Source organism: Saccostrea echinata, unplaced genomic scaffold (assembly GCF_033153115.1).
Source record: "Saccostrea echinata isolate AGI-Se365-2 ecotype Australia unplaced genomic scaffold, CSIRO_AGI_Sech_v1 ptg000009l, whole genome shotgun sequence".
Lineage (NCBI taxonomy): Eukaryota > Metazoa > Mollusca > Bivalvia > Ostreida > Ostreidae > Saccostrea > Saccostrea echinata.
Genome location: NW_026889758.1, coordinates 33,742,074 through 33,761,969, shown reverse-complemented (window position 1 = coordinate 33,761,969; position 19,896 = coordinate 33,742,074). Strand labels below are relative to the sequence as shown.

General features: G+C 35.4%; 1 long non-coding RNA gene and 1 pseudogene across 1 annotated transcript; one reads left to right on the top strand and one right to left on the bottom strand.

The window, feature by feature from the left end:
- Window positions 1–15,065: 15,065 nt before the first annotated feature.
- Window positions 15,066–16,664, bottom strand: LOC133182243 (uncharacterized). Its single transcript, XR_009720528.1, has 5 exons — window positions 16,321–16,664; window positions 16,043–16,175; window positions 15,818–15,937; window positions 15,513–15,729; window positions 15,066–15,409 (listed from the first exon to the last, which is right to left on the bottom strand). It is a non-coding gene; the product is annotated as an uncharacterized LOC133182243 (long non-coding RNA).
- A 544-nt stretch (window positions 16,665–17,208) lies between these two features.
- LOC133182665 (bifunctional 3'-5' exonuclease/ATP-dependent helicase WRN-like) lies at window positions 17,209–19,291 on the top strand (annotated as a pseudogene).
- Window positions 19,292–19,896: the final 605 nt, after the last annotated feature.

The following is a 19,896-nucleotide window of genomic DNA, read 5'->3' as shown; positions in this document are numbered from 1 at the left end:
CAAAAAATCAGCTCAATATCTGCAAGCGTTTAGAAAAAGTGCGGAAAACCAGGTGGGACAGACTCACAGAGGGACAGCTAGACGGACGGACAGATAGACGGACGGAGAGACTCAGAGGAAACCTATAGTCTCCTCCGGTTTCACCGGTAGGGGACTAATAAAGATTTTGTGAAAGTTTCATTAAATTGCGTTCAGTGGCGCAAGAGAAGTTGCGGATAAGAGATCAATTGCTATCCCCAGTTGCAACGGGCGGACAGACATACAGACACCGATCACTAGACACCCCCGCTTTTCAAGCGGAGGGTATAATTATATTTTTGATGATAAATTATACTGTGGTACTGATCCCATTAAAGAAATTGTTAACCCATGTGATTATAATACTACAAAACGTTTATGTATCTACTTAGATAAATACTTTATGCAGAGAAAAAAAATCCAGCGACTGTAAGGAATTGTGTAAAATTGAACTGCATGCAATTATGTTATAATATTCTTCTTTTTTTCCCGTTGTCTGTCATTTGATTTCTTATTTTGACTGTATACCAACATGGCGATGTCAATAAATTGAATTGAATTATATTTCTAAAGAAAATTATCAGCACTATCCAAAGCAAAAAATAGGGACGTTGGATCTAAACTTTGCATTTAAAAGAACAAAATAGATCGTAAATGATTCACATCAAGACAAATTCTGGAAACTGAGATACAATTTACGATCGAAACGTATTATGTTGACAATTTGTATGGTTATAGCTATATCATTTAGCGTTTATTATATCGTATAAGCAGTTAAGATGTGATGCTGCTTAACTTATATAGTAAAACATGCTATTAAGGAAGTCATGATCCCTTTTAACACATTCTGTAGGACCTATTTACTTCCGGGAAGCGATAAATCTAATGAACAAGTTAACAAAGAAGTAGCTATTAACCGGATTAAAGAACTATTAAAAAAAGACATCATAAAGGTAAGCCAGAACTGGGAGACTCTGGAGATAATAAACAGATTGTCTTTAGTGTAAATAAATGGGCGTGACCTGGAGATCTGGGAGTGACTAGTATATCCGTCCAGTAAATGAGACAATTTCAGTGAAAAAATACCTTCAGTTATAATGTTAAGCGTGAATTCTTAAAATTAAGCACACACACACACACACACACATATATATATATATATATATACATACATACATACATATATAAATATATATATATATATATATATATATATATATATATATATATATATATATATATATATATAATTACGAAGAATGATTTCTAAGAAAATTATAATCAAATTCTCTATAACACTCTTTGTGAAAGGATTGAAAATCGCGAGTTTTGCCCCATTTTTTTTTTTTTTTTATATTTTCGTGATGACAAATATCCCTTTGGTATATTCATCTGTGAACAAGATGTGTTTGTGAAACACTGATGCCCCCGTATGACAACTTATAATAAAGGTTAAACTTTCTCAAATTCAAATCAAATATGTTGGTACCCTAAGTAAGGTCTTGTCTCGAGAAGTACCTGTGAAATATGAAAGCCCTAGCAGCAACCAATGATAGATCTGGAAACGATTAAAGTTTTACAAAAGTAAGTCAAACATCAAGGTCAAAATTAATGGTGCCTAAGGAAAGGCCTTTTTGCAAGAAATACACACGTGAAATATGAAAGCCGTAGCACCAATCGTTCTCTAGTTATGGCCAAGGTTAAAGTTTTTCAAAAGTAGGTCAAACTCCAAGGTCAAGGTCAAAGGAACACCATTGTTGGTATCCAAAGGAAGGTCTTGTCACAAGGAATAGACATGATAAATATGAAAGCCCTAGCACCAACTGTTCAAAAGTTATGGCCAAGGTTAAAGTTTTCCAAAAGTAGGTCAAACTCCAAGGTCAAAGTTGTTGGTATCCAAAAGAAGGCCTTGTCAAAAGGATTATGAAAGTTATGGAGTATGAAAGCCCTAGATCCAACCGTTCAAAAGTTATGGCTAAGGTTAAAGTTTTTCAAAAGTAGGTCAAACTCCAAGGTCAAGATCAAAGTTGTTGGTATCCAAAGAAAGGCCTTGTCACAAGGATTACCTATGTGAAGTAAAAAAGCCCTAGCACCAACCTTACAAAAGTTATGGCCAAGGTTAAAGCTCGGTAAAATTTTGCAAAACTGGGCCAAACTCCAAAGTCAAAAGGTCAAATATGATGGTACCCAAAGAAAGGTCTTGTCACAAGAATACACATGTGAAATATGAGGGCCATAGCTCCAACCAATCAAAAGTTATTGGCAATGTTAAAGTTTTTGCGGACAAACAGACAGACGGACGGACAGGGCAAAACTATATACACCCAAATCTTCGATACTGGGCATAAAAACATCACTTTCAAAAATGTCACTTTTATTCAATGGATAAATTACAGTATTTCACTGTTGAAAATATAATGAACTATTCACTGTACCCCTTTTATATATCTATAAGTTTATACTAGCTGATCTTCCAATGCGAATTGAGTTTGATATGATTCTGACAAAGCTTGAATCCAAGGTACATTTTTATGTCCTTATTTTTATTTTCGGTACCATCATATTTGACCTTGACCTTGAAGTTTGACCAAATTTTACAAAATTTTACCCAAATTTTTAACCTTGGCCATAACTTTTGAACAGTTGGTGCTAGGGCTTTCATTCTTCACATGTGTATTCCTTGTGACAAGACCTTCCTTTAGATACCAACAATTATAGTCCATTAACCTTGACCTTGGAGTTTGACCTACTTTTGGAAAACTTTAACCTTGGCCATAACTTTTGAACGATTGGTGCTACGGTTTAATATTTTACAGGCGTATTTTCTGTGGGAAGGCTTTTCCTTGGGCACCATTATTTTGACCTTGAAGTGTGACTTATTTTTGAAAAAAAACTTTTTTCCCCCCATATCTTTTCAACGACTGCTGCTAGAGCTTTCATATTTCACAGGTATTTACCTCGAGACAAGATCTTACTTTGGGTACCAACATATTTGATTTGCATTTGAGAAAGTTTAACCTTTGCCATAAGTTGCCATACGGGGTCATCAATGTTTCACAAACACACCTTGTTTTTTCTCATTTTATGGTCAACATTAATTTCATCCATATCCTTGTTTGAGGGGTAGTTGATTTTAATGTGGTTCTAGTGGCTGAATGGTCCTGGTAAGCACGTTTCGCAGTGCCCGAGCTGCACAGACAATGGAACCGAATCGGATTGATTGATTGTATGTTGTTTAACGTCCCATTCGAGAATTTTTCACTCATATAGAGACGTCACCATATACCAGTGAAGGGCTTCAAATTTAGACCTATACTCGGCACTCAGGGCTATTGAGCAGTAAGGGTTCTTTATCGTGCCAACGCCTACCGTGACCTCGGTTTAAGGTCTCATCAGAAAGACCCGTGCATGACTTTCACTTCTAGTGCCGGGCGCTTGGCGAAGGAACAGTCACTACCTATGTTTACGTCTTAAATTTGACGCGGCGCGGCGAACGAGAATTGAACCCGGGCATCCCCATCACAAAGCGAGCACCCTACCACTAGGCTACCGTGACCGTCTAGGAACCGAATCGGAAAAAAATCTCGAGTGAACAGAATTTTCTTTAATTGAAATTTGAGAAAAATATTGCCCTGCATTCTGTCCTGAGTAACATTTGTTCATCTGACATTATGAAATCTTCAGTTCAGACATGGCAATTGAGCTTCCAATCGAAAAGTAGAACTGTGGTGTAAAGAAAGGGTTGACAGCCTCGTCAAAATGAAAGACAAAACTCTCACGATAAATCGTTTAAAACATAATCTATAATTCAGGAAAGAATATCTGTAGCAGTCACAACAAGGGCGGGTAAAAGAAATGCCAGAGATAAAATGGAATGTGCACTTGTCTAGTGCTCGTATCCTCCATACAGCTAAACCTATCAAACCTTCAGTATCGTAAACATTGTCTTTATTGTCAATAATCTAGGATCTCTTTGTAAAAATATATATGGTAAAGTGTGGTATCTAGAAAAAATGTATATAATATTCATTAAGTCTTCTTTATGTGTCGCATCTATTAATTTAACTAATGAGAAATTGGCATCTTGGTCAGCAGAGTCATAATCTTTTTTTCTTTGAAAATCGCATTTCTTGTATTTAGACGATTCACATTTTCTAGGCATATGATCGTTCACAGTAGAATCATATTGATCCTTTATTATTTATTTCTTCCCCGGCCAATAAGGAAGTTTTGGCATGGTGTCTGTCTCTTTAGTCTGTTACCAAATTGTGTTCTGGCCGTAAAGAAACTCATCTTGACTGCAGTAATTCATACTTTGGCATATTGTTGACATTTATTCGTTTCACATTGTAATAGGTAAATATCATCACCTTGACCGAAGTTTGTATCTCAGAGGTCAAGCTTATTGGATTGAGGATATATCTCCCCCAATACTTCGTATACAAGATTCATTTCCACATATGACATTCACGAGCAACTTCTATATGATTTTCATGCATGGCAAAATTCCGTCTCTATGTATATGTCATGTAAATTTTGAATTTACCGGGTGGCAGCAAATTCAAAATTTACAACATGACATATATTACAGCACAATTCTGAAACGTGATTTAGACAAGAGATTACGCACTCCTGGCCAAAATTATGAATGTCACATAAACAAATGTTTTTGTATATTTTGATATTAACTGAAAAAGTAGAAAAAAAAAATTAAGAAATTACCCTGATTAGGATTATTGCTAGATGTGACTTATTGTTGTGAATGTAGAATTACTAAAGAACTCGTAAATAACAGTCAGGATCGACGCCCGAATTATCAGCACGATTGGTTAACAAAATGATAACTATAACAATCGATCACACTGGTTCCGCCGAATTGCGCTTACTTTAATTCAGCAAACAATTTGAAAACTATGTTATTTTTTTATTCCAATGCAACTGACCGCTATATGATATCTGAGTACTTTATCTTGGAAACACCTTGCAATTTTTGATTCCTTTATAATGATGTGTCCAAAGATGGAATAGTTAAAATAATGCGTCCTCATCACAGGTCTTTAGATCGCTTTAATCCGACTTACAAAAAATTGGGGTGTAAAAAATGGTTACTATGGAACTCCTTACATAGGGTACCCACTTTCGGCAATGAAATACTTTTAAATCAAATTATCTAAAATTTTACTTTCTATTCATATGTATTCACATATAAACAATCTACATTGTTATACCTTTAAAAATTTGTTCCTGTATAATTTTATTTAATAATATAAATCAATGCTAATTAAAGTCTAACATTTCCAATGTTTTACTGAGCGGACATAAAAAAATCGATATTTGTATGTTGATGTACAATGTATGTCAAAAAAAAATAAAAATAAAATAAAATAAATAAATAAAAGGTATAACAAAACATTTATTGACCGTGTTCTCAGGCAAACAGTTTGGTTCTTGGGTCCGACAAAACGCATGTTGCCCTCGAACCCAGTCAATAAATGCATAATGCTACCAAAGTTCATTTCGAAATTCCATATAGTTTGAAATCAATTCCAAAATTGATTTTTTTGAAGAAGTTTCCGAATGTGCTATGATATTTGACCCGTGGTCTTGACTTTAAAGTTTGACGTAATTTTCAAAAATTTTATCATTGCTGCCAACTTTTAAGGGAGCAAAGATAGGGCATTCATATTTGACATGTGCTATTTCTGTGACAAAACCTTTCCAAATGTACTATGATTTTCCCCCATGACCCTGAAGTTTTAACTAATTTTCTAAAAGTTTAACACTGCAATAACTTTTGAATGAGAGAAGACAGAGCATTTATATGTCATGTGCATTACCTGTTTCAAAACCTTTCCGAATGTACAATGGTTTTTGACCTCGTGACCTTGACCTATAAATTTATTAACCTACAGTCTTTATCATTTTATTTCTCCTTGGTAAGAACTTTCGACCGACAGGAGATAGGGCTTTCATGTTTTATATGCAAATTACCTTTGACAACACCTCCCAGAAAGGTATAACAATTTTTGACTTCATGACCTTGATCTATAATTTTGAAGGACACACAAATAAGGCAGTTAAAATATGCCATAAAATCATTGCATCCAAACCACTAAGACATTGAAAGCAGGGGACCACAAATCTTTGAATTTGCTTGTTCGTTACATTACACGTTGGAGATAACGTTAGCGCGAATTATTACATATACGAGGGGTGATCAAAAAGTTCGCGAACTAAATGAATTATACTTCCTTAAAAGAAATAAAATGAGGTTTCAGTGTTCATTATTTTTTAAAGTAGTCCTCTCCGATTTTAATGCACATAAGCCATTGTTCTGCCCAATCGCGAATCACGTGATCCAGGCTGTCACGTGACATGCTCCGTAGCGGTCTGTTCACAGAAGCTAAGAGATTTTTCCGAGTCTTATAATTATTTCTTACCATGCAAGTTATTTTTTATAACAAGAACAGACCATCTGTAGAAATGGCCAAATCTCGGCAATAGAATGGGTGGATAAGGATATCCTTTCCCAGAATTAGCATGGTGACCATCATAACCCGAGTTCTCCGTCTCGGGAGTCGTTTATCCAATGTGGAAAAAGTATGGGCGCCTTCTTTTTTTCACATCTCATATGTTTAAAGTCTAAAGTAAAACGACATTTTAGGGATTTAATAATTATATTATTGTTCCGATATTCAACTATTTTTCTAATTGCAACTTGGCGATCTTTCAAAACAAATTGCTTAACTAAGAGCTCTAAGGACACATCCTTTTGCCGGCTTGCTTTCGCTGGGCAACAGAACAAACATCATTTTTAACCATCTCTCTGCCTTCACTAAAACAATCAATCCAATTAATGATTGAACTTCTGGTAAGTCTTTTGTCTTCACAAGCCTTGTACAAATTATCATATTCTACAGCAAAGGAATTTCCGAGATATATGTTAAACTTTACAGCCGTTCGTTGCTCGAGTACGACTGAGTCAACCATTTTTTTGTCACAAGTCACCTATATATTGACGTCATTTTCACATTGTGACGTCACAAACAGCAAAACATTCTATAACATTTGCTATTTATAGAACATGTACATGACTATATGTGTGCTAAATTTCATTCTAATCTGAATTGTGGTTTTGTAAATATAGAGATAGATCGCGAACTTTTTGATCACCCCTCGTAAAATACGTTATTTTAATGTTATTTCTTTTTCTTTTATAGATCACGTAATCTAACAACCAAGCTTTATGATAAACGTGATGACTTTAACTTTTCAATTGTCAACTTCCCCTACTTATGTAGCAATATACCTTCATCAACTGCATACGGGGTTTATATCTCTCAGTTGATTCGATACGCAAGCGCATGCTCTACGCATGTACAATTTCTAAAACGAGGTAAATTACTGACAAACAAGTTGATGAAACAAGAATATCAGCAGTCTCGTTTAAAGTCATCATTTCGTAAGTTCTATGCTCGATACAATGACCTTATCAGCAAATACAATTTATCATTGAGTCAAATGCTGACTGATTTTATACTAATTGTTAGGTTATTATTTACACACTGAATTGTCGACGGATTTTCCCATTATTTCCCGATCATAACAAGGAGCAACCGGCGGGTGTGACCGGTCGACAGGGGATGCTCACTCCTCCATGGCACCTGATCCCACCTCTGATGTTTTGGAAGTCCGTGTTAGCTCTGCTCCTATTTTGTATTGTCTAATAGACTTTTGAGTTTGAATACTGTTTGTTATCTCCATATATTTATAGATTAATACGTTGGCAACCGTTCACGGTAGCTCAGTCGGTAGAGCGCTCGCTCCGTGATCGGGAGGTCGTGAGTTCGAATCTCGGCCGGACTGACCTAAGTCGATAAAAAATGGGTAGCAACTGTTCCTTCGCCATGTGCTCGGCACCTTGAAGTGAAAGTTGCGGGTCCTTCGGATGAGACCTTAAAAACCGAGGCCCCGTTTCACGGCAGGCGTTGGCACGATAGAGATCCCTCACTGCTCAATGGCCCTGAGTGCCAAGTAAAGGTAAAAAATTTGAAGCCCTTCACTGGTATATGGTGACGTCTCTATATGAGTGAAAAATTCTCGAATGGGACGTAAAACAACATACAATCAATCAATCAATCAATCAATATGTTGGCATATTGTAGAGGGCCCTGGCAACGGAGTTAGGGTTCATAGGACGTAATGTACACGAATGTGATACACGTTCCATTTAGTGGTGTTGTATATAAGCCCAATAACAGCAAATTTTTGTTTTAATTACTAAAACAATGTTTAAGTTCATTACTACGTGTAGCAAACAAGAAACAAATACATGTGTACAGTCATATTATTACGAGCATAGCGTGGCGAAAAAATCCATTACAACTTTTTTTTCTTGTTCACAGAATCCTATGTTAAAATCTAGCGCACTCAACTGCGTTCTTTCTTTGACGAGTATGATCAACAATGCTGACTGTTGTTTTTCTGTAATGTGAAATGAAAAACAACACACCCTCTCGGTTTATGGTAGAAAAAAAAATTATCTGAATTTTCTATTTGTCCATTTGTGATTTTTTTGGTCCCTTCGTAAGGGGCTTTGGTGTTATGGTGGGGCTATGTTGAATCTATAGTGAAAATGCATTATATCTTTAAATATATTTTTCTCTGCTCTTGGAATCTAAGGAGAAAACAAAATATAAAAAGTTGCAATAAGCAAGGGTATTTTTACTAATTTTTTGAAATTCTGCACTACTTGGTCAATTTATTAATTTGTATTTTACTGAAAGAAGTTATTCACATTTGCTATTCACCGATGATAATAAATCACTTTAAATAATGTCATTGTTCTTCAAGACTAAAAGAGGCTTATGTGAGAGGGAATGAAATAGGTTTACAAGTAGTGCTCAAGAACTATTGGTTTGTTTGGTGACTGGTGGGGGATTGTTTGGGGATGGTGACTATTGGGACAAGTAAACATAATTAATTATTTTGCTGATCCCTGATCACCCATTTCTCTTGTTTTTGGGCAACATAGCTTCACTTATCTGCTTACTTAGCTTTATTTTAAATTCAATCTTAGGATTCTTTACAGTGTTACATTGTACTCAGGTGACTGTTAATACATCTCCTCAAATACTATAGGAAAATGGTGAAGATAACGACTATGTATCGATCTCAAAAAACCAACACACAATACAAATCTGTGAACAGGGCATAACTGCATAAAGCACCCACCCCCGAAAATTGTTATATATAATAGCTGAAAGAAGAGGAAGAGCGAGAACACTTAAGATATCTGTTTCCTTAATGAAAATAGAACTGGGAAACTTTCATATCTTGTGATTGGTCATCACAAAAAGATTCACTCTCATTCTACACACACGTACTCCGGATTTGATACTTAAAAGAATGATGAAGATCCTCATTGACAGCATCCATGTAGTCTTCGGAGACCACATATTCCAATTCAATGGAATTCAATGGGCCCTAATTGTGCTTCTTTATTAGCCGACCTGTTATCATATTCCAATATTCTGATGAAGCGAAATTTATTCAAAAACTTCTACACGAGAAGGAAACACTCGCGTGATTACTTTCATTCATATTTTGTTTCGGCATATCCCAGTAAACTCAAAAGAAAAGACAACACAGAGTTTGTCACTTCTGTTTCATATTTCGATGTTTTACTGACTATAAACTATTATGACCAACTAACAACTAAATCGTATGACAAACGAGATGACTCCATCTCTTCCATCGTCAAACCGATCATGTGGCCTAGTGGTAGGGCGGTCGCTTTGAAATCGGGAGGCCCGAGTTCGATTCTCGTTCGCCGCGCCGCGTCAAACCTAAGACGTAAACATAGGTAGTGACTGTTTCTTCTCCAATCGCCTGGCACTAGTCACGGGTCTTTCAGACGAAACCTTAAAAACCGAGTAGAGGTCGGCACGATAAAGAAACCTCATTGCTCAATGGCCCTGAATGCCGAGCATACAGTAGGTCTAAATTTGAAGCACTTCACCGGCATACGGTGACATCTCTATATGAGTGAAAAATTCTCGAATGTGACGTTAAACAACAATCAATCAATCTATCGTCAACTTTCCTTATTTATGTAGTAGTATTTCGCTATCACCTGCATATTGTGTTTATGTCACAACTTACAGTATTCGATACTCAAGAGCATGCTTTGAGTATGATCAATTTTTAAACCGAGGCAGGCTACTGGCAGATAAGTTGATATTACGGAGAATTCAACATTCTCTTTTAAAGTACGCATTTCGTAAATTATATGGTCGTTATAATAACCTTGTTAGCAAATACAAACTGTCATTAAGTCGTATTTTGACTGATATATTCCTAAAAATTGTTAGGTATTTGTTTGTGTACTAAATTTGACTATGGAATATTCTGTCTACTTGATTAGTGTATAGGGCTCACGGCAGATGTCATCGGTCGACAGAGGATGCTTACTCCTCCTAGGCACCTAATCCTACCTCTGAAATTTTAGGGGGACTGAGTTTTTTTGCTCTGTTCACAGATTTGTAATATTTGTATACTTTTGGAGATGGTTCACTGTTCGTTATCTTTGTCCTTTTCATTTTTAATGAGTAATACATATTATAATCAGTCTATGAAAGTCCAACAATGTGAAATACAAATTAAGGCAAGAAATTGTTTTTGCGATCTATCTCATGGCGGTCCGGGTTTCTTTTTTTACAACTGGTTATAAACTTCAAATCAAACATGTAACATTGTAAATATATATATAGTGTTTGGTACTTTAGTAGTAGTGCTAGTTGTTTTTTCTGTTTCCTTTGTTTTTATGACTTCTTTCTAAACTTTTTTCTTTGTCCTGAGGAAGGGACAGGGCGTCCGGAAAATTTGACAATTTCTATTGTTCGTGTCGTTGGTCATTTTTAGTGCTATATATATATATATATATATATATATATATATATATATATATATATATATATATATATATATAGCTTTACTTTACGTTACAAAAAAATTAATTCCTGTCGTCACGACCATTACAGCTACTCACATAAGTGCACCTTTCCTTCAAGATGATGTTTAGTTCTTGCTCTTGTTTTTCAAATTATTCATATTTATATAAAAATTACTCCATGTCTGCGAAATCCATCGTATGTTACCTTTTTCATGTTTTACTACCATCGTGGTAAAAATAACTGTCATCAATTTCACAGCAGTGTTATACTTAATTAACTAAGGTTCACGACAATGAATGAAATATATTGCAATGGAAAGGTTGGGAAATACTGAAGAACAATAGTTTTTGTTTTCAACATAATAGATTCGTTTTCCCCTCACTATGTATAATGTAACGAGTAAGAATTTAAAAATTACAACATTTTGAAAAAAAAAACCCAAACATTACGAATAATCTAAAACAAATTCTGCAAAAATGCAGCTGCTTTCCTTTTATACATATAGTATATGTAATTATTACGATACATCAAATCAAGTAGCGGCGTTGCGTTTCAAGGCGTGACCGTGCGTCTTGCATCAAACTCAAGGATGTCCTGGGAACTTTTTCCCAGTCTATATGTTATGCTAATATCAGCAAGGGTTTTTCTCAAATAGGGAACTGGCGAGTTAACGACTCTATACAAGGTTTCCAGAGAACACAGTTTCGTGAATACGAAAATTGAAAGTATTGATAGAAGGCTCACAGAAATATCATCTCTAGTCAACGACTCTGTTTCGTATAGATTGTGGTTATCCTTATGTAGATTACAGGATGAATGGTAAATCAGGAAGATCCCATGTTCGTTTTGAAAATGATGCTCAAGTAAAAAGCTCAAGATGAGGAAAATGCGACCCAACTTTTGCCGATTTTAGAGGTAAAAACCAAAAGCCCGCAAGTTATGCTGGCAAGACCGATTGAAACGATAGTTGAACTCAATAACTGGAGTGACGTAAAAAATGCTTATGTGCTTGCAACAAGGCTTAGAGGTGATGCTCAAACTGTTCTGAGCGGTATCTGTCCAATTAAGGGTCTGAAATATCAGCAGTTAATCAAAACTCTTGATTCAAGATTCGAGTCCTGGAATCAATCTGAGTGCACTGCACAGAAATCAAAAAAAAAAAAATAATAATTTGAAAACGTGGAGAAATATTAAATTAGCTCATGATATAAAATCACTCGCAAGATATGCATATCCAAATGTCACTCCAGAAAACTGGGACAACTTGCAAAGATTGTTTTATGGATTCCCTATGCGACGCTGAAATTAAATGGGCTGTGTATTAAAGCAAACCTTCATCACTTCAACAAGAAGTTACATTAGCCCTTGAATGTGAAGCTTTCCAGAATGGGCAGAAACCGAGATCAAATTAAAATTCAGTCGAGCATTGAATGAAATTCAGAACAATAGCCCTTCTCCCAACAGCCCACAGGATCCCTTAACTGTAATAAACAGAGACGATCCTAAAAAACACGCAGATTTCAGCGTCTTAAGGTCAGCGTAAAGGCCCATGTCAATAATGCGGCTTGAATGGACACTGGAAGTCCGAATTCAGAAAATACAAGAGAGACCAGAACATGAAACATACACTTGTAAAACAACACTTTCCCCACTGTTCAAAGAAACCCTGCTTTACACTTAGTGTAGCTGACATAATGGGTCAAGTACCACCTAAACCCGAAACACCTGAAAATTTGGATACAAACCTCGCTTTTAGAAATCAGACGTATTGCTTGTGAAAGCCGCTATTTTTGGAGTTGAACTTAATGTCTAATACAAGCATGATTTGATTGTTGCTGATATTGACGAGCAATTCTTCCTTGAATTTGACTTTTTAGCTCAGTATAAATGTAAGATTGATGCTGCCAGAAATAAATTTTCTTTGTTTGTTGTTTAAACGTCCAACTCGAGAATTTTCACTCTTATGGAGACGCCACCACTTGCCGGTGGAGGGCTGCAAATTTAGACCTTTACTCGCCACTCATGGCCATTAAGGGATCTTTTTCGTGCCAGCACGTACTGCGACACAGGCCCTCGGTTTTTATGGTCTCATCCGAAGGACAGGTCGCCCTCGTCCCACAGAGGGGTCCGAATCTGTGACGTAGAGACCAACTGCTTAAACCGCGATTCTAGAGCAGACGATCTAACCACTGCGCCACGCGGGAGACGAAATAGTTTGTAGTATGGACATAAACCTGCATAAAAAAACAATCTCAGGGAACGAGTCAACCTGTCGGATTCGTGGAAGTGAAGATGTTTCACCCCATCCAGTGAAATGGTAAATAATGGAGACATTGTTGGAGATACTGCCATAACAAATGATGTCCTAGGAGTCATGAAGTGAAAAGCTTGCTCAAAGTGGTGTTGTAATAGCCCGATCCCTTGTACATTTGAATCAAGGTTGTGAAATATGAAGATAACGAACAGTATTCAATCTCAAAAGTCCAATGAAACGATAGAAATTTGGAGCAGAGCAAACACGGACCTCGAAATTTAGATATGGGATCAGGTGCCATGGAGGAGTGAGCATCCCTTGCCTACCGGTCACACCCGCCGTGTGCTCCTTGTCATGATCGGAAAAAAACCCGGAAAAATCCGTAGACAGTTCAGTGTATAAATAATGGTCTAACAATTAGTATGAAAAACGTCAGTTAGCATTTAACTCAATGATAGGTTGTATGTGCTGACAAGGTCATTGCATCGACCATAAAACTTGCGAAATGATGACTTCAAACGAGACTGTTGATATCCTTGTTTCATCAACTTGTTTGTCAATAGTTTGCCTCATTTTAGACATTGTTCATATGTAGAGCATGCTCTTGCATATCGAATCAACTGAGAGACATAAACCCCATATGCAGGTGATAAGGGTATATTGCTTCATAAGTAAGGGAAGTTGACGATTGAAAAGTTGAAGTCATCACGTTTATCAAAAGCTTTGTTGTTAGGTTCCCACTAACGTCTTTTTCTAGTAAAATTCATATGTCGACACATTTTACTGGTCTAATAATAAGAAAGACATTATAAACTGGTGTCAAGAGTGCCCCATTTGCCAAATACAAATCCAGTTACCAAACAAATTAAGGCCTATGTGAAACAGTACCAGTGGAAAGTGTGGCCATAAATATTTGTGGCCCTCGACCAAGAACAAAGACTAGAAAAGCATATATATTTGTTATAAGTGATTTGTTCTATCTGCTGGGCGGAGTTTCCCTTTGGTTCATATCGAAGCCTCCACGGTAGCACACTTCTGTTTTTCAATTTCTCTGTAGGTTTGGAGTCCATAGGCAATCCATGCTGATTAGGGTACACAACTCAAGAAATTTGCAAAATATTAGATATTGCCAAAACCAGAACTCCTTACCACCAAAATATTGGTGGATTAGTTGAAGGGTTTAATCGTCCATTGATTGGTTGATTTTATGTTCTTTTTACGTCCCATTCGAGAATTTTTCATCACGCAGAGAGCTTCAAATTTAGACCTATACTCAGGGCTATTGAGCAGTGAGGGTTATTTACCGTGCCTAATCTCGGTGGAGATTCGGCTCTTTTAGATATTTGGTCTGACGCCGAATCTCGGGACAGTCCTTCATAATTCACGTCTGGAAGTTAAGCCCCAACTTCGACCGACTATAGCAAGAATTATTCACCTAAGCGACACTGCCGTTCGCTTCAATTAATTCATTTAGTTGTTTAATTAACTCTCTGTCACTATTATTTCTACCTTCTTACCGTCTAGGCATGTAAATCCCAACATAAAAACATTCACTAAAATCTCCGTTCAAAATATGGTTCCCGTGACGTAAGTGTTTATCTCCTCGCATTAAAGAGTTCATATAGTCTGTTTTCATTTATGTAATTCTGAACCACTATCTACTGTGGCTATTGTATAGATAGATTTGGAAGAACTGTAAATGATTCTAATGTTATTTTAGACAATGTCATAGAAGCAATCTAGTTTCATTTCTGGTCAGTTCCTTTAAGATTTCGAATGGGTTGAGCAATAATTTTTTATTTCTAAATAAAACCCAAAAGCAAAAATCTTACCACTTTGCTCTTTTTACTTTATTCCCTCCAGTATTTGTGCCTAATGTGTTTCACAACCTTGCTGTTGGCAAAGTAAGGATCATGTTGCTGAATTATTTGCATGACAATGATTTCCATGCGGTTTCTTACTTTTTGAAGGTCTTGCTTCATGGGCAGAAACTTTTCCATGGGAATGTCAACAGCCTTTAGAACCTCTTCATCAGTGATATGAGTGGTAGGGATGCGATTTTCTGCACAATATGATAAGGCCCATAGCATCATTTTGTTCCGTCTGTTTGTGTTTTGATGGCATGCCTTTGTCATCTTGCCAACATTGTCCCATGTAATGGTTTACCCAGGTGAAGAAAGATCTAATATATTATATACACATACATGTAGTTACAGTTTATACCTGTATAAGTCTTTATTTTGAAAAAATAAGATTAAATATGATTCCTAAATTTACCCCATTACCTCCTTCAGACTAAATACTTTGTATCTCAACATCAGTTTTTCTATCACTAGGCAACTCCTGCAATGAGCTGCTAATTGTTGGTGATGAAGATACTAAGGCCTGTGATGATTCAGTCTCTCTTTCACTCTCCTCACTTATTACAGAGTTACTGTCTTCACTGCTCCTATAACCAACTTCTTCCTCAGGAACTTCAAACACCCCTGATTTCATCTGTTTCTTGATAAATAAATTGCATAATTAAAAAGCTGGAATTTTTTTCAATTTAATTTCATTTAAAAATAAATTTGTAAAACAAATTTCAAACCTCAATAACATGCTTCATTTTCAAAACATCTGCATCAGCATGTACCCTGAGTTTTGTTATGATTCTTAGGACAGTCTTTAAACTAGTACAAAACCTTAGTTTGTTCAAATGACTAAATGCCTGCAAATAATATTATCATAAATAAGAAAATGTTGCAAAAAATAATCTTTAATCTTCAGCCTTTTATTATATATCATGATGAAAATAATGTTCATGAATGAAAACCTTTCTTTGTGTCCCACTCCTAAACAGCTCTATAGAATTAAGCCCTTGCACAAACTTCACTTTGAAAGGCGATTTCAAGTGCAAGAGGATGGATGCGGCCAATCCTGCTCCAGGAATCAGAGATTTGTTTTTCCTTAAATGATACAAAAATAAGGTTAAGCAATACAGAAAATATTGCAGTTTTTAATCAAATAATTAGTCATAACATTTGGCAGAAGACATTTTTATAAACTAATAGGCAATTTTACTTGCAATTCATTTTTTCATAGCATACATACCCTGACTGAAGAGTTGCTTCTGTCAATGGACTGCTAATAGTTGCAACTATTGCAGCATGCAATAGGGGTATGTGCTTTCACACATCTGTCACTATAGAATCCCACTTGAATCCAACAATGTTTTCCATGCTGCATTTCTTAACTAAGGAGTTATTTGTTTCCTTTAAGAGATTCTTTACTCCCTTTCTGACTTTGTTCTTGATTAAGTTACTGACTGCTTTCTTTGCTCCAGGAAAATGGTTATAAAGGTATCGGAATGCTTTCTTGTATTCATAATTTTCTAGCAATCGACAAGCATTTGCAATGGACCTTCTCACCTGAAATTAATTTTAAATCTTGCAAATAAACTTGAAACACGGTGATTTTCCAATGTAGCACCGAATAAAGGCCCCATTCCCAATTGCAACCCCCCCCCCCCCCTTTTCCTCAAAAATGAACCCACAAGTTGACTTGATCAGAGTTTTGGTAAAAAAAAAAAAAACATGGCCAGGTTTGGAAATCTGAATGAAATAAACAAAATTTTAAGAAACCTGGCTAAAACTTTTTTTAATTGATATTATTCTTTAATTTACAATTCAGAATAATTAAGTAAAAGATCAATTTTATTCATCGTAAGTGTTTATTTCTTGAAAATCATCATGCAATAAAATTTCCCAATAAGTGATAAAATGTTGTTCAAGTTCAAGGGCCTGGGGCCCCAAAAATGAAGTGGAAAATTCCTGAAACAGTTATATTAAATTGCTTACCAATTTTGTAAACATTTTGGCCAAAAAATCTGATGTTGAATTAAACACGCTCCCCCCCCCCCCCTAAATATGCTGATACTAAATTTAAAAACTGTGCATTATTTCATCAATAATATACCTTTCCTTCTTTAAATTTCGGTGTCGTTCCCACTGATCGAAAAACTTTAGATTTTCGTGGGGTTTTCACAGGCGTCAACGAGTGTTTCAACATGGTATCAATCTGTTTACATGTACATTGTTACGTCATCTCCCGCCAAAATGTCCGAGTAAGCTGTATAGCCAGTAATGGATGAAAAGGATATCGTATAGACCTTCAATTCTTTGAAACATTTATACAAGTTTCAATTTACATTAAAAGATGAACAGATGTCCGTCCTGCTGGGTACAATGAACAAACACAATACTTTCGCACTCTTGCCGACAGAGTTTGGAAAGTCGATGTGCTTTACGCTGCCACCTCTTTTACTTGATGAGATATTTATGTCCTCTGTTATTATGATTTCACTTCTGATAATGTTTCAATATATTTTTTTTAATGTTCTGTATGTTTTTTTAGTTGGATTGGACCATTCAACGTATTTCTGTTGTTGTGTCACCATTGAAATCATTGACGGCAGACCAAGTGAATTCCGTTACAGAAATGGGGTCAGAGCTATAGCCATTTCACCAGAAATGCAACATGATATATACAAAGGTGGGATTAACATTAGTAATTAAGTTAACTTCAAATTGGATATAACTAAAACAAGAAATAAATGTTGCACTTAATTGCTTAATATTATTTTTACAGACATTAAACAGGGTAAATACTCCATAGTTTTTATTTCTCCCGAGTCTGCCACGTCCAAATTTTGGAGGGATATCTTCCTATCTGATGATCTCCAGAAAAGGATATGTTTACTTGCCTGTGATGAAGCACATTGCATTTCTGAATGGTACTTATTTTAATATTAAATTACTTTTGGAATTGATTTAATGGGTAATATAAAGTTAAAAAAGCTGTAAACATTGTCATTTCATTAATGGTGTGTATGTTGACAGGGCTGAAGACTTTAGGCCAGTGTACAAAGATGTGTTGAATCTGAGAGTCTTCTTGTCGGAGTTCCTGTCTTAGCCTTAAAAAAGATAAAAAAGTTAGGAAAGATGTTTTTAAATCATTATCATTAGAGGAGGAAACATTAACAATTGCTATTGCACCTGACAGGATGAATTTTAAATTCCTATGAAATTATATTACGTATAAATTTTATCTTGAAGATTTTAATTTAATTGAGTAACATCTTTTAATACATTGAAATCTATATTATTTTACAGGCCTAATATGTATTTGAACTTTAAGGCTTCCAAACAAAATCATGAAAGAGAATAACAGTGGCTTGTTAAATATCTAACACAAGAGGACATCAATGCCAGGAAAATCATTGTGTATAGCAGACAAGAGTACTTTCTACACTTTTTAAAAAACTACAATATATATTATATAATATATATATAAATATAATATATCAACTTATTTCCTATATAGTTTGTAACACAAGCTTTGATTGGTTACAAAGTCGGGTGTAAATTTCTGTACGCTCGACTTGAGCCAGGGGTAAAAAATGTGACGTACACCCTTTATTGGACCTGGATAACTAATAATATCATTTATTTCCTATATCTAAAAACTGTTGTACTTTCCAGATCTGTTACAGCAACCGCAACATTGTACAATCATGTGAAGGACTGTCTTCTGGAGCGGAACAAATCCATAGGAATAATTAGATATGTTTCACCGATCTATAGATGAGAGAAGCAGCCTTAGAGTGTTGGAATCATTTAAAATGCAAGAAAGCAGACTAAGCTGTCTCTTTCCAACTGTTGCATTTGGGATGGGCATACAGAGTTACTGGCAGGAGATTGGAAGAGCAGGTAGAGATGGAAGGCAATCCTATGCTATCTGCTATGCATATGGTAGATCCATGATAAAGAAAAACACGGATGAAAGCATCATTAAAATTGCCAAATCTTCCTTGCAAAAAGAGATGTGTGTGAGATATGCAATTTTGCAACACATGACAATAAAGGGCGTGAAAGATATTTCTTTAACTGAAAATGGAAGAGACTGTAAGGGCCATGGCGAGTGTCCTGCATTTAAATGTTGCTCCTTCTGTTCTGCACACTGTAAATGTAACACGTCTACAATTGAACAAAAACTTGGTATCTTATGTCACCATGTTGGTTGAATTTTTTAAAAACAAATATATGTTTAACTTATTTAGATATCAAATAATGCATTAATTTATCAATAAGTAAACTATAAAATTCATGATACATGAAAATATTGTGTTCACTGAGAATTTCTATCACTAAGCCTACTGAACTTTATATATATATATATATATATATATATATATATATATATATATATATATATATATATATATATATATATATAATCTTATAGACATCAATTTAAATCTAAATTTTTTAATTGATTAATTTAATTACATTTTATCTGATAATTTGTTCTCATGAATATCGTTTTTTAATCATGCTATATTTGAACGCATTTTGTACATTATTTAATATACAATAGCCACAGTAGAGTAGACAGTGGTTCAGAATCACATAAAAGAAAACAGACTATAGAAACTCTTTAATGCGAGGAGATAAACAATTACGTCACGGGAGCCATATTTTGAACGGAGATTTCAGTGAATGTTTTTATGTTGGGATTTACATGCCTAGACGGTAAGCAAGGTAGAAATAATAGTGTCAGAGAGTTAATTAAACAACTAAATGACTTAATTGAAGCGAACGGCAGTGTTGCTTAGGTGAATAATTCTTG